The sequence below is a fragment of the Colobus angolensis genome, unplaced genomic scaffold (assembly GCF_000951035.1).
Source record: "Colobus angolensis palliatus isolate OR3802 unplaced genomic scaffold, Cang.pa_1.0 Scaffold100, whole genome shotgun sequence".
In the NCBI taxonomy this organism is placed as follows: domain Eukaryota; kingdom Metazoa; phylum Chordata; class Mammalia; order Primates; family Cercopithecidae; genus Colobus; species Colobus angolensis.
The window spans coordinates 4290676-4307154 of NW_012110920.1; the positions used below are offsets into that span (position 1 = coordinate 4290676).

A 16479-nucleotide genomic window follows, 5' to 3' on the forward strand; every position below is an offset into this window, starting at 1 on the left:
CAGTAGCCTAGTACTAGGTGTGTAGTAACCACATAGTCAAGTTCAGTTGTTACCAAATTCTCTACAGATGTATGTTTTGTGCTCTTTATTTTCAACTTAGTACAGGTCCTTGCTTTCAAAATCAAGGTAAAACCAAAAGGTATGCAAATGCAGTGTAACAAACAAGCCTAGACAATTAAAAAACAAAACAAAAAACCTGAAACAATAGGACTAACATTGAATAGCAAAGCAATTTAGCGAAGAAAGAGGTTATGAGAGTGAGACACTCTCAAACCTCCTCTTTCTTTTTATGTTAAGTTCTGGGATACATGTGCAGGATGTGCAGGTTTGTTACATAGGTAAACGTGTGCCATGGTGGTTTGCTGCACCTATCACCCCATCCCCTAGGTATTATGCCCAGCATGCATTAGCTCTTTTTCCTGATGCTCTCTCCCCATTGCCGCTCCTGCCCCCAAGCACCAGTGTGTGTTATTCCTCTCCCTGTGTCCATGTATTCTCATTGTTCAGCTCCCACTTATAAGTGAGAACATGCGGTCAAACTTCCTGTTTCATTTGGACCTCACTACAATTCTGTAATAGAGGCAGGGGAAGTGATCAAGGCATTCAACGAACTGGAAAAAGCAAAGCACAGATGGGTTTCAGCTCCATTACAGCTGCTATAAAATGAACTGATAGGATTAAGAAAATGTTAAAGTTTCTTTTAAGGCTGCAATTCTATTATTCTTTGGCTTTCCTAAAGTAAGCCTACTAGTTAATGTGAGATCTGATACCAGAACTCACGTTTCTTGATTCTCAGCTCAGGACTTTGTGCTAGACTGGGAAGTGTTGGGACATAAGAGAACCTCAAAATGAAAATCCCAGCTGGACAGAAATGCCCTCCTTCCTTTTCTACTGGCAGCGTTTTAATACAAGCTTCAAATGTTAATAGAACAGCTTTGGCAATGTTTGCTCAAATATGCTCAGGCCTGAATAATGATTTCCGTCTTCACAAGTAAGTACTTTCATTGTTGAAACTGCACCCAGTTCCTGCATAATTACTGCTGCTTGATCAGTTGAAACTCTTCCATACTTAAGCCTTTCCTCGTGCCAGAAAAACCACAGCTTTCCACCTCTTAAACTTACTTCATTTCTTTTGAGTTGTTTCCTCCATTATCACAAAAAACCAAACATGCTTTCCAAGATAAATATTTACTCTCAGAGTTCCACTCTTCTTTCAAAAGACAAAATAGACACCTTAGCCGAAGAGCAAATGACACATGTAGAATACTAACCATGGAAGCCACATATTTCTATTTGTGGGCACATAAGTGCATATATGCCTCTAGTGTGCTTTATGGTTGACTTCTTTAGACTCTAATTTGATCTGAAGTCCAAAGTGGCCTCAGCTCCCTGAAGACACTGGGGCCTTATTTTGTTCCAAGAGACAATGCCATGGCAATGTGGTGTTTGCCTGGTTACAATGACTTCCACAGAGGCCACATATTCCTGGCAAGATGTTAGCAGGTGCTGAATTTGAAATAACTATAGCATCTCTACAATTTGATTCTGCATGCTTTTATTCTATGAATCTGGTTATATATAGTAAATCCCTATTATGTGAATAAGAGGGAACTATATTTGACTGTTTAGAATGTTAGATAAATTACATTTGCAATAACAGGTTGCTTTTATATGTGCCCAGTCATCTTTTTAACTCATTTCCTGTTTAGAAAAAAAACACTGCATCTTGCTGCTGTGCTCATTTAATCTCACATAAACATGCTCTTTGAGGCTGAAGCAAATCTGACTGATTTTCAGTATGAAAATAAAATATAAAAACTGTTCATGAAGTTATTTCTAAATAGAACTTGTCTCTAATCCTAATGCAACAGAAATGTATATGATGTTATAAAGATTAGAGACAAGAGTATTCTCAGGGCAAATGGGAAATGGGTTAAAAATCTACAACTTCATCATATTTATTAGATTATAAGAACCTTGATGTGTGGAACTTAATCTTATTGCTCTCATCTGGCACCTAGACTAGAAATTGGTACAGAAAAGCTACTACATTGATATGTGATTCACATAGGTGTTGAGAGTACTATGACATACAATAGCAGATTCTGTGCCATAGAAATACTAGAGGCCTCCAAGGTAGTGTTCGGGATTCAGGTTCCTTTACTTACAAACTTTGCAACCTGACCAAGTCATTAATTTCCTCCTCTCTAAAGTTGTGATATAATAACATCCTCAAAGTGTTATTGTGAAGAATTATTGTGAGGTTAAATGAAATTATGCATAGATGTGTCTAGCATAGTACTTGACGCATAATAGGGGCTCAATTTGTTAAATCTGAACTTGTTGAATTAAAAAGAACATACTGAAGAATGGGCATGAGAAGTTTCATGAGGATGAAAGTGTGATTGAAAGAAGTAAAGGAGAATGTGATTTTGTAGTCTGCATGAAGGAGACTGGCAATATCTTGGAGGTAAATGAAGACTGAAAGAAAAAGAAAAGAAGAGGGCAACCTTGAGTCCCAATGAGGGGTTGCAGGAATTTTAAGAAGTCTAGGAATTTTCATGCTCAGTTAAACCAATTTCTGTAGGACAAATTAATGGACTAATACTTATGAAAGTATATGCATGCTATTTTGATTAATAAGCAGAATACATTTAGAAGTACTGTATTTCTGAATCTGTGTTAGCTTTTTGTCATTGTATACTTTTTAATCAAAGGGCACTAAAAAGCAAAACTACTATTTTACAAGGATCCAGGTTTTGATGTTCAAAATGAGTTGTAATACTGGGTTGAAAACCACTAGTTTAGACTGATAACAATTAAGGGACTGACTATAAAACCCAGTATAAGACCTGTCATGCTGGCCCAGGAAAATCCTTGGATCAAGTTATGAGAGTCAGTGTGCTTCCCAATAAATCCAATAATAATGTTATAATAACATGCACAAATTCTATGTTAACTTTACATATTTATATAGGAAATTTTAAAATTCTCCCATACCAACAATGTGAAAACGGTGTCATGTCAATTATTATAACACATAGCAAACACACACAGAGCCACATGTGGAACTGAGACCAAAAATAGTTTTTAAGACAGAGAAAAAATGGAAACTTCAGGCAAACTGTGGTCTAAGAGCCAAATAATTAGAAAATGCAGACATTGAAAAGTGCAGAATTCTGAAAAAAAAAAAATCTCTCTTCAAAGCAGATGATTCTCTGTGTCTCTGTGTTACACAGACATAGTTCAGCTCGTTCCTCTGAGCTAAAACATTGTTTGTTTATTTTGCACAGGTTCTAGTAGGTCACAGTGGGAGTTTCTGGTCTTAGAGCAGACATTTGGGAGTCAAAAGCTATAGGCTCTATTATCATGTATAATGCTGTTACTGACACCCTTTTCTCCATTCCCTTAGTTTATCCATTAGTTAGATATGGAAAAGAATTGCTGCCTCTCAAAATGTTAAGCTTCTTTAATGATGTATTTGTATGCTACCAGGGAGGGGGTAGTGCTCATAAATTATAGGGGAATGTTAACATTAATTTGTTTCCTGTTGTTCAGCTATATATTAATTTACTATTAAGTGTAGGGTTGGGAGTAAATGTCAGGAATATAGCACTCTGCAAGGATGATTGATAGATAGCAGAGTCCACAATTATTCTGCTAGTCATAGGTGGTCCAAGAACTTCAGGGCCAAGAATAAATGGACATTTGTAGGAGGGTCACTTGAACTCCAAAGGAAGTAGATGGGAGGCTAAGGAAAAGGAGATGAAGTCAAGGAGATGAAGTCAAGGACTGGCTGCATTTGCCATAAGAAAATACAAAACATACCCAATACGTAACTTAGGCAAAGTCAGCATTGAGACTGTCTTCATTACATCTTCTTTCTTCGTTGCCTCAAATGCTTATTGAAATCTTACTATCTCTCAAGCTTTGTGCTGGGTTTTAGATTACAAGACTGAATAACATAGACATGACCTCCTTCCTCCTGGACCTGACAGTTGTTCCTTCAAATCACTCCCACACATTCATTGCCTGGGGACTGGAGACTGGATCCCATGGCCAGACCAAACCCCAAAGGTGGGTACTGGAGTGTCCTTAACTTGGGACAGATATTCACACTGCAAAGGTTTGAAGAAGCAGGAGCTCTCCAAAGGTAGGACTGATCTGTAGCTCTGTAAGACAAGGGACCAATGCTTTTAAATGGGATTTGCTCATGAGGGTACCTCTTGAGAATAAGTTGACTTTTTTCTTATTTTCTCTTGGACTATGGTTACCAGTATATTTAACCAAGTGTTTTTGTTATTGTTTTTATTTTATTTTCATTTTTAATTTCCCTCATACAATAGAGTATCTACCACCAACTCTTCAGAAAAATCTAATGCATCAGGATAGCTTTACCTGTTACCATTGCAAGGAATAAATGTATGAAATTTTTTTTAAAAAGGGTGTGGCCTGCCTCACATTCACTCCTCTGCTGAAACCCATGTAGGACTTTGAGGAGGCGATACCCAGGTATTCTAGGAGGCAGCCAGCAGTAAGGGAGGCTTTTCCTTGATGGAGTTTGGAAAGAAGAGGAGACACAGGCAATGCATGAAAAACAACTTCCAGAAGTCTGAGAGGCAAAACTTTCCTTCTCCTAAAAGTCTAGGGAAATTAACCTTTAAGAGCATGTTTGTAGGAAGGCAGATGCTCGCCTTACATCTGCTAATTAGAAGGGGAAATCTATGGAGGCTCAGTGAAAGGTGTATTGAGAGGAAGGGTGGAAACTTGAGAAAAGCAAAAAAAAGTGTGAAATAGATGAGGGGGAGGATGGGACAGAGGGTTGATGAAGAAACATATACTGTGTTCCAAGTTCAGTTAAGATGGTTTAGTGTCCATTTGGTTGTCTTATTTTCTCCAGCAGATTATCTGAAGATATAGAAATGGGCAACAGTAAGGTTCATCTAGCTCTGGTATTTTGCCAGGCAGGTACAACAGAAAAGCAAGATAGGAAAGATAAGGGCACTGGAAAGAAGGAGGAAGGGATGGGCCATAGAATGTCAATCAGGAGAGGAAGAAATGAAGACAGTCAGGAACTGAGAGGAAGATACAAAGTAAAGAATCTTTGAATTGGAAGATCTCAATGAGGAAAAAGAGTGATAGGTTGAAGTCATTTGATTAAAAGTTATGCTGAGAGAGTCTGACGTTTGAAAAAATGTTTTTGGAGCTGGAGCATTTCCAGACAATGACATGTTCCAGGGTGTGTCTATGGGAATGACTGGCTGACGTGGAGGAGGTCCATGGAAGTGAGTAAGTCAAGGCAGTAAGTGACGAGAGTATCAAATAAGGATATGATGTCATCCTGAAAATGGGTGGATGTTGGACAGACAGGAAGACTCTGAGGGTGTCAAAAGCAGGGTTGAAGAGAGGTCAGTACCCAACAGCAAGCAGAAGGTGTTGAACGGCAGTATTGCTCAGTGGAACGATTTCCACAGAAGATGGGAGACTTTATATGAGAGGGAAGACGAGAAATAATCTGAAACTGACAGAGTGGAAAAAGCATAGAGTTTTCATTTACTAATAGAAACCACAGAATTGGTAAGGCTGGATTGGTATTTTTTAACCATTTCTTTTATTTTGAATGGAATTTAAATGGAATTTAAATTTTAAATGGAAAATCAACTGTAATCTGGTAAATGGCATGCAGTTTGTTACCTTGCTTGCATATTTTGTCTTATTTTCTGTCCCTTGAGTTTGTGTTAGTCTTAGGCTCTACGTCATTCTTCTCTGTGCCTGGTAGAATGGTTTGTTTGTACCGCCCTGCAATATATTTCATATTATGATGGCACATATTACGTACCATGCCCAGATCCTATGACTCACAATAGGAAAGATAAGAGACATGAATCATTCATTTATAGCTAAGTGACATGTTATTTTATTGTTTTATTTATTTGATTATAAGCCCATAAGATGATAGCTGTTATGTACATAATCCCTAGACCAAGACTGCTAATCAAAGGAAAGGGAACTAAACTAAATCTCTGTTCTTGGCAGCGTCACTCATTGTCCATTCATTCATAGGTGTATTGACTCTTATATGTCTTGCACTGTATTATATATCTTATATGTCATGCACTGTATTAGTTGGTAGAGAGGTAATATGACCGTTCCTAATCTTTGTCCTTGAGAAGCCATGGTCTAGTGGCAAAAACAAATAATTACAGATCTTTGTTAAATGTTATAATAGAATATTGTTCAAGGTGTGTGGGAAGGTTACGGAAGACTTGCTGAAGCTGATAATAGTTAATCTGCATCCTGAAGTAAAATGAGTTAGGCGAGTATGTAAAGAAATCGCATCTTAGGTAAAGGGCAAAGCAGCTGAGGTGGAAGGGCTGGAGCCTAGACAATCAACGCACGTCACGTTCTGGAAGCAGCATGCAGACTGCCAGTTTGCACCCTCCACACACCATATCTGCTTATCCTGAAATTACACTGGACTTTGTGGATCCTTCGCATCAGAAAAGCCTTCACTAAGAAACACTGAAACATATTCGGATTTCAGCTGCTAAATTAAAACTACTGACATTTCTCAAAGAATCTGATTTGTCCATTAAGTACAAGCTGATATCATCACAGAAATTTTTTATCTTGGGAGCACCTTTTGGAAACTGAGATTCCAGTTACATATTTGAAATGGTGAAAACCTTCTTTGTCAAACAGCACTTCAACTAGAAGCAAAACCATTAGTGCTTTGTGCGCACATTGGGCACCTGTGATCCTTCAGGATTGGCTGCTCTTGAGAAAGAAAACTCCCTACGGGCTACCACACCCTACTACTTTATCCATGGGGAAGCAGCAGTATCAAATAGCCAATGGTCCTAGTTCCTGGCACAAAGTAGAAGCATGATAAACATTAGTGATTAAACATATTAAACATAGAAAACATATAAAATTAGTGATTAAAAATTAGTCTAAATCTATGTCCTACCAGGTGAATTGTTATCTCCAGAAAACACTGGGCCTTGAATTCACTTTTTGTCGAGGAATTTTGTTAAGAAACATGAGTCAAGTCTGAATATTTTTTAAAATATAAATTACAAGTTAATTGGCTTTGCAAAAGACAAATGTTGATGTACTTTGTTGTATTTTAGGTAGCATTTTGGTTAAGAAGAGCCCCCTCTTTAAGCTATTTAAGAGGAAAAAGAAGATTCACAGTTTGCCTTATTTGCTAGGTATTTCTATCCCGGGGGCAAAGAAGATTTTTCAACATATACCTCTGTTCTCTGTTTTGACATATCCAGTTTTTTCAAAGTTCCTAGCCAGATGCTAAATTCATACTGGCTGATAAAGGAGTCTCTGTTCTTAAGATGATAATAGAGAGCATTTCATGAAATGCTTAAGCAGTAACACATATACATAGTATATGTGTATATACGTATATATATAGTGACTTCTATTGAAAAAATGATGTGACTATTCATATTTATTTCCACTCTTTCTCAAAATACCACTAAAATGACAGTGTCATTTTAACTAAAATTAAAAATAATTTTTTAAAGGCATAAACACACAAAAAAACAAATGGCAGAGGAGATGCAGAAAGGTGTTTGAATTGTTACTGATTTAGTAGAACATAGAAAGCTAAAACCTTCCTGCCTGTAGCCAGTCTGTTTATGCTGCAGAACCCCAGAAAGGCTCAGAAATTGGAAGCACAAAGAACCTCTGGAGATGAGGAATTAAACTGAAAATAGGAGGATCAGTTGAAAGTCTATATGAAGTCGACAGACCTGAAGGACCCTTCTCATATGCAGAGCATTTAGGAGACTATTATCATGCTTTTACTTTGTTCCAGGAACTAGGACCATTGGCCATTTGATACCACTGCTTACCTTATGGATAAAGTAGTGGCATGGGGTGTGGTGACCCCTAGGGAGTTTTCTTTCTTGAGAGCAGCCAATCCTGAAGGATCACAGCTGCTCAATGTGTGTGCACAAAGCACTAATGGTTTTGCTTCTAATTGAAATGCCGTCTGACAAAGAAGGTTTTTGCCGCCATTTCTCCTACCCAGAGAGGAGGCAGGGGGCATTAAATGGAAAAATCAAAACCAGAGTAGTTCTCAACTCTAGGAAAACTGACAGTGAAAGAAGAAGGGTAGGAAAGGCAAACATTGAATGGTGAGACCTGTAACTCCCTGGTGAGACTAAGATCCCGGAATGTTGGTAGCCAGGCTTAGACCTCTCTGTTCCACTCCAGGTGAGACTTCAGAGGATTTCTTTTTAGGGAAATGAATGAGTCTAACAGAAAATACTTTCAGATGCTAACATATGGGGTTGTTTCCCACACTGTCAAGTTTCCAACCCAATAACCTTACACTGAACCCAACCAGGAAACACACAGTTTACAAGTAGCTTTTTGGAGTTTCATTGGTAAATATTGAAGGAAACGTCATTGGTCATAAGATGCTTGAGAGGCCTCCAACATGAAATACAGAGAACAAAACTAACAAACACAGACAAGAAGAAACTCGGAAGACAGACAAGCAAACAGAAGAAGAAAACAAACCACCATTAAAACAAAGTAAAATCCTGTATATTTAATATCATCACACATAAAAGAAGATACTATATATGTTAAATGAGTAAATAATTCTGGTTAAATATTCAGAGAATAAGTAAGAACTCATGGAAATTACAAATATTATAGCAATAATAAAAGTTCAACAGAAGCACTGGATAAAAGTTGAGACATTTTAAGAAAATATAACAAGATGAGAAACAAAAATAGAAAAGATACAAGGTTTAGATAACTAATAGGAGCTCTGGGATTAACAGTCTGACTAATAAGAGTTCTAAAAAGAGAATACTGAAAAAAAGTATCAAAAGAATAATATAAGAATAGTTTCCAAAATTGGTAGACACAAATTTCTAGACTGAATGGTCCAGCACAGTGAATGGAAACAGACTAACGCAAGGCACATTGTGATTAAAATTTCAGAGTTCAAAGTTTACAGAGACAAAACCATAACTTTCAATAGAATAAAAGTGGATCAATCATAAAGAATTAAGAATCAGAATGACATTAATATTCTGAAAGTAATTCTGAAATTAGATGTCAATGGAGAAATGCCTTCAAAATCCTAAGGAAAATGGTTTCAACTTAGATTTTAAGACCTAGACAAACTATCAATCAAGTTTATGGGCAGAATAAAGCCTTTTCAACATTTAAAAAATCTAAAAAAGAGAATTACCTCCCATGCCTCCTTTTTTTTTTTTTGCAGGAAGCTATTGGAGAATACACACCTTCAAAATGAGGAGAAATACAAGAAAAGGAAGACAAGAATTCAAGAAGCCGGGCATCCAACAATAATAACTAAAGAGGCAGAGTAGTTCTCAGGATGATGTAACAGAAAGTCCGGATTGGTGAAAGACAATGAAGAACTACAGGAGGTTTGTACTCTGAAAAGAAGAAGGAAAAAAGTGGGATTCACAGTTTGTCTAAAGTTTTTTATCATGTTTCAGGGAAGTATATGGTTCTGTGCAAAGTTAGCAAAAGGTATATTAAAAAACATGAGAAAAAAAACAAAATCAGGCAATTACCAACTAAAAGAAGTGTAAGGAATTTGGTACAAAAAAGGAAATTAATAATGCACTACATGCTAACTTGTTAACAATTTTTACATAGTACCAATACGATAAATACAATGTTAATTTCAAACTGCAATTAATTATGCTGGAAGGATGTGGAAAGTGGGAGTATTAAGAGAGTTAAATTATAATCTTCATAACAGGAAGTCAACAGATAATACTTACTGAATATTTCTACTTTCTAGAGGGATGTTGGGTTGGGGAGCTACTGTTTCATTTCCTTAAAATACTATTTGGCTTTTTAAATTGCCTGTGCACATGCATACACATACATAATCTAAAGTTAAATTTTTAAAACCACATCTAAAAAACCATGTGGGAAAAGAATTATTGTGAATGCTTACTAAAAGAATGCATGCACAGCACATAATACAATGTTGATACACCATAGAGTATTAATAAAGTCCCCAAGATTTGCCCGCTTGGGATAGTCTTAGTAACAAAAGTTAATCTTGTTAATAAGACAGTCAACAAATATATAAATCCTTACTCATCAGTCCCTAGTAAAATTTTCCAAGTGTTGTGGAAGATATAAAGAAATATGAAACATAATCCTTACATTAAAATACTGTTAACAACAGTTATGGCAGTTAATATTTAATTGGTGTTAAATGTACAGTAGGTACTGTCCCAAGTTCTTTACATATTATCTCTTTTAATTCTATGAGATAGGCACTATTAGCTCCATTTTATCATATAAATGAGGAAACTGAGGCACACTAAAATGAAGTAACTTGTCCAGGTCATAGAGCTCATATAGAGAGGGAGGTAGGATTCCAATCCAAGCAGAAGGCTTGGGAGTCTCAAATTGCTTTATAATCTAATTGAGGGGGAGAAGAAACAGAGCTAAACAACCTTATATAAGGAGCAGTTCAACATAATCCTGGAAGAGATATCACAAACAAACGCAAGCATACTTTAGGGGAAATCGCTGTATTACACTAGGAGCTCAGAAGAGAGTGCAAACCCTTCAGACTGATAGCCAAGGAAACATTTAACTGGACCAGCTGGGTGGGGAGGGCATTCCTTGTAAGTGAATCAACATGCAGAGGTGGTAACCATAGCATGCCAGGGATCGGCGAGGATAGCACATTTTGTTCATCCAGAAATAAAACCTGTGAGAGCAAAGCAGGAAAGGCCTAATCTAATCTTACACAGGGCCTTGAGAGTAGACTAAGAAGCTTGGACTTTATTTTGTGAAAACTGGAAGTGATTGCTGAGCACGTGAAGTTAATCTGGACATTGAACATATAATCAACTGACAGGAAGAGAACAAGTAATGGCTTATTGTGGCAGTCTGGATAAGATTTATCAAAATCTCAAACTAGCCTGGGGTGAGAGTGGAATTGGCTGGATCCTGGATGAGAAGTCCCACAAGGACTTACAGAAACAATTTGCATTTTATCTTTCTACCAAGGAGAAAAGTTTTTCAAACTACAAAGGCTAGATATAATTAAAAGGAAATCAAATTTCAAAAAGTTCAAGTAAGAGTATCTGCTTTGAAAAAATAAGTTTCTAAGTTTCAACAAGTTACAAAACAGCATAATCAAATACTTAACTATTATGATTATGAATCGGCTGGCAGGATTTCTTTTAAAATGAAAGTAAAGCTTTCTAGATGTAACAATAAAGCATGCTACATGTGGAGAAAATATATAAAGAAAAAAATCAGTAAACTTATTTCGATACCCTTAGTTTTGTTATTTTTTTTCAATCTTTTCTATGAATAACTTTGTTTCCATGTTAATACAGTTACAATTGATCATCATAATATATATAGAAGATATAATTTTCTTCTTGCTTAAACATTTTAAAAAAACCTTTTTTCAGTCTTTTCTTTGAATATCTTTGTTTCCATGTTAATACAAAGTTACAATCGAATTTTCTTCTGGCTTAAACTTTTTTTTTTTTTGAGACAGGGTCTCGCTCTATCACCCAGGCTGGACTGCAGTGGTGTGATCTTGGCTCACTGCAAACTCCGCCTCCCAGGTTCACGCCATTCTCCTGCCTCAGTCTGTAGCTGGGACTACAGGTGCCCACCACCATGCCAGGCTAATTTTTCTGTATTTTTAGTAGAGACAGGGTTTCACCGTATTAGCCAGGATGGTCTCTATCTCCTGACCTCATGATCCGCCCACCTCAGCCTCCCAAAGTGCTGGGATTACAGGCATGAGCCACCGCACCCGGCCTTGCTTAAACATTTTAATAAAGCATTTCATATTCCATTACAAATTTATATGTATACATAACTAATAATTGCATAATATTTAATAATGTGTGCATATGTACTAAAAGGTTTTTAACTATTCCTGTGTAGTTGGATATTTAAGCACATTCTAAATTCTCTGTTTACATAAGCCTAGTATCTCTTTGCTCAAAATCAATTTTCTGTATTGTGGATTACCTCCTCAGGCCAGTTTTCTAGCTAGAAATCCTAAGAAAAACAATGGAGAATGAAAGAAGTAAACAGTTTAAACATAACTTCTATTGAAGAGGGCATAAAATGGTTAAATCGCAAAACCTTAGTGAGTCACCAGAGTGATTATTTTTAACCACACTATCCCTGAAGGACAGCTGATAATGATATATGGGAAGTAACTATAGTGTAGAAAATATCTAAGCAGGCATAACTAGTGTTTAGTAATTAACATCAGAATGACATTATAGTTTTTATTATTATTTTTATTTTTTGAGACAGAGTCTCACTCTGTCACCCAGACTGGAGTGCACTGGCGCAATCTTGACTCACTGAAACCTCTGCCTCCCAGGTTAAAGCAATTTTCCTGCCTCAGCCACCTGAGTAGCTGGGACTACAGGCGCCCACCACCATGCCCAGCTAATTTTTGTCTTTTTAGTAGAGACGGGGTTTCACCATATTGGCCAGGCTGGTCTCAAACTCCTGACCTTGTAATCTGCCCACCTTGGCCTCCCAAAGTGCTGGGATTACAGGCATGAGCCACTGCGCCCGGCCATAGAATGACATTATAGTTACATCTACACTTAAATGCATTTTATATTGCATTTAAATTTATTTACATGTATTTTAACTAGTAAAATAGACTCAACTGGTAAAATTCTGAAGCATGGGTATAATTATTCTCTTAATGCATCTTATTCTTTTAAATTTCTGAATTAATGGAATCTGTAGAATTATTACAAAGATATATCTGAGCCAGTTATATTACTGAAATTACCTTTGCAAAAATTGTAACAGTGAGAAAAATGTGACATAGGAAAATTATGACAGTGAAGGAAATCTGACCTAACCAACTCCATCTTGGTTCTAACCTCCAAGTTGTCCTTGTTCATTCCCAGGTACAGGCTGAACTAACTTGGAGAGGAATTTAGCTTATGGTTTAACTTCGAAACAAAGATGATAACAGCCTTCCCCAAAACAAACCCCCTCGTTTGGGGGCCAGATTGCCTTTGTAAAACTAACAAAATCAGCCACAAGATTAGGAATTATGGAGTCATGTAACCAGAGATCACAAGATTCCTAACCTCCTCAATTGCTGATAGATAACATTACTATTGTAAAACCTAAGATCCAGAGCTTGAGATACTTTGCAGGCCCTGTATTGGGATCAGGTGGCACCACTCCAATCAATAAACTTGGCTCATCTGGTTTTGTGGCCCCCACCTAGGAACTGACTTAATGCAAGAGGACAGCTTGGACTCCCTGTGATTCCATCCCTGACCCAACTTATCACCATTCCCCATTCCCTAGCCCCCTGCCCACCAAACTGTCTTTTAAAAACCCTAGCCTCTGAACTTTTGGGGAGGCTGATTTGACTAACAATAAAACTCCAGTCTCCCATTTAGACAACTCTGCATGTATTAAACTTTGTCTACTGTAATTCCCATCTGGATAAATCAGCTCCATCTGGACAGTGGGCAAGAAGAATCTGTTGGGCAGTTACATTACCCACTGACAAAGTAAAAATCTGGTGCTTGGAGTGAGCAGACCAAATGTACAACACCCTTAAAAATATGGTGCTTGCAGGGATCTGCTTTTTAGAGTGGATCTGAGGATTAAGTGAGATATTAGTGGAAAACACCCCAGAGATGATAAGTCCTACATTCATCTAAATTGTTGCTGTCATTATTTCTGTCTGCCATATTATCCTGGCACAAGATTTAGTGAGGATTCATTGAGCACGTGAGAGGTGATGTGGAAAACATCCATAAAATTACCTCATTAGCTCTGAGAACCTATCACTAGCTCTTCAGATGGAGCAATGAGAACAGGCTGGGATCAAACACTATGGAGAACAGACTCTCCTTGATTCTCCTTTCATGGGAAATTGTATCAGAAGTTCCTGTGGATGGCTTGGTAATTGGCGAGCATTCTGATTCAACACTGTGCCTCTCAGAATAGAGTAAACAACCAAAGTTATACTATCCACAAAAAATGGTTAATGCAATATGCTTATAATTGTTTTGTGATTTTGCCAATTTTCTCATATATATAACAACTCAGTGTTTTGCAAGTCAGCAAAGCCCATCAATGTTGTTCTTTATGGGCTCAAATTATTTCACATCCATAGTTAACACTATTTCAAACTGACTGACAAAATTAGGGGGCAAAACGAGAAAAGGTGTATTTGGTTGTGCTATTCTTGACACATAACCCAGTTGATTCACTGTTGCCAAAGCCCACCAACTCCACATCTGAAACCTTTGATTCTACTTTATGATTTTTAATCAACTTCATTGAGGTTTAATTTACATAAAACAAATGGAAACATTCAAATTATCCAGTTTCATGAGTCTTCACAAATGTATACACCATGTAACCACTACATCAATAAATATATACATTTTCCCCCAAATGTTCCCTTTTGCCATTTTGCAGTAAATTCTCCTACCCTCTTGCACTCCCCACTCCAGACAGTCATTACTTTGATTTCTATCATCATAAGTTGATTTTGCTTGTTCTGGAACTTCATATAAATGATATCATATAATATCCACTTTATGTGCCTAGTTTCCTCTGCTCAGCAAGTTTTTGAAATTCATCCCTATTGTGTGTATCATTAATTCGTTCCTTTTTAATGTGAAGTAGTTTTCATTGTATGGAAGTGCCACAATTTATTTAACCATTCAGCTATTTATGAATTGTTTCCAGCTTGTAGCTGTTGAAATAAAGCTGCTATAAACATTTATGTACAAATCTTTGTAGACATTTTTATTTTCCCTGGGTCCATACTTGGAAATATAAGGTCATACGGTAAGTGTCTGTTATGTAAGAAGTTACTGAAGTATTTTCCAAATTGGTTCTTTTCCATGCAAACCCTGACACACACAAACAAACCCTGACATAATTATTATAGACCTTTGGGCTGAATGGACTAAGTGACATCAAAATGAGGCCACGTGCTTTGGAAACATAAGGGGGAAAGTATGTCACAGAAGTAGTAGAGGAGGTGGTATCAGATGGTGGCATTGAGAAAACAGAAGTGTTTTCAATAAAACCTGCAATTATTGTTTTTCTGAAGTAAATTACCTTCTTCATAGCAGAACATTTGGCTATATGAAAATGTAAAATTTATTCAAGAGAAATGATTGTCATTTAGGTAAATTGATTTTTGACATCTGAAAGACATCTGAAAGAACAGTGCTAGGAAAATACTCACCGATGAACACTTTTAAGATTGATGAACCCTTTAGTCTTCATTATGCACCAACAAATAAAAGGTAACATGTAGAGTGGATGGAACATAATTTTAAATCTCCCCAGACCTGGTTCAAATTTTGCTTGGCTTTGTCATCTGTATTGTTTTATACAATCATTTTCCCCTCTGAACCTGTCCCAACATGTGCAACTGGAAGTAATAATAGTTTACTCATGGCATTGCTGGATGGTTAACCAAGGTTAAGTCTCAAAGTGAGAGTATCAGTGGAAGGTGGTCCCTTCAATGTGAATTTCTTCTTTCTTCCCTCCTTACCCTTGTGCAATTCTAATACGCTTAAATTGTAAATCTGCTTCTTAACTTGCAAGCTGATAAATCAAGGGAAACAAACTGCAGATGGGACTACAGTGGAGGTAAAGAACCCAATGTTTAAACAATTCTGAATCTTGGTAAATGACCTAATCTTTGCTACAGGAAAAATACTACTGGGTGGGGAAAGAATAAGGAAAACAGCTCAATGATCTCCACATTGCTAATATATGAGAATTTTCTATTGCTTTTACAGAATTTTAAAACTGTATGTCATGACATAACTATTTTTATGGATTTCATGAAAAGTGGCCAAGTCTTATTATGGGAAACATTCATTCATGTCACCCATGATCATTCATTAATGCTAATATTTATTGAGTACTGTGTGCCAAGCAACGGACCAAATGCTTTACATACACTATTTCCTTTATTCCTCACAAAACCCCTATGAGGTAATATCATTACACCTGTTTTATAAGTGAGAAATTTGTGTTTCAGAGCAGTCGGGTGCTGGACCACACTCTCACATGTACACACACTCTCACATGCTCACACACATTCATACATGCACACACACTCTCACATGCTCACACATACATTCATACACACACATGCTCACACACATTCATACATGCACACACATGCTTACACACTCATATATATACACTCACATGCAAACACACTCTCACATTCTTGCACACACACACTAAAATGAACAAACTAGCCACAAGATTAAAAATTGTGGCTCAGAAGTCATGCAGCTAAAGGCCACAAGATTCCTAACCTTCCCAATTGCTCCTATAAATAATGTTACTATTGCAAAACCTAAGATCTGTGTTTGAAGTTCACACATGAACACATAGTCTCACATGTATATGCACACACACATTTCCTTGTTCCTGCCACTA

At 37.0% G+C, this 16479-nt stretch overlaps 1 long non-coding RNA gene across 1 annotated transcript; it reads left to right on the forward strand.

Moving 5' to 3' along the window:
* The first annotated feature begins 3946 nt into the window (after window positions 1-3946).
* LOC105508822 lies at window positions 3947-9444 on the forward strand. Its single transcript, XR_001001341.1, has 2 exons — window positions 3947-4077; window positions 9260-9444. It is a non-coding gene; the product is annotated as an uncharacterized LOC105508822 (long non-coding RNA).
* The last annotated feature ends 7035 nt before the right edge of the window (window positions 9445-16479 follow it).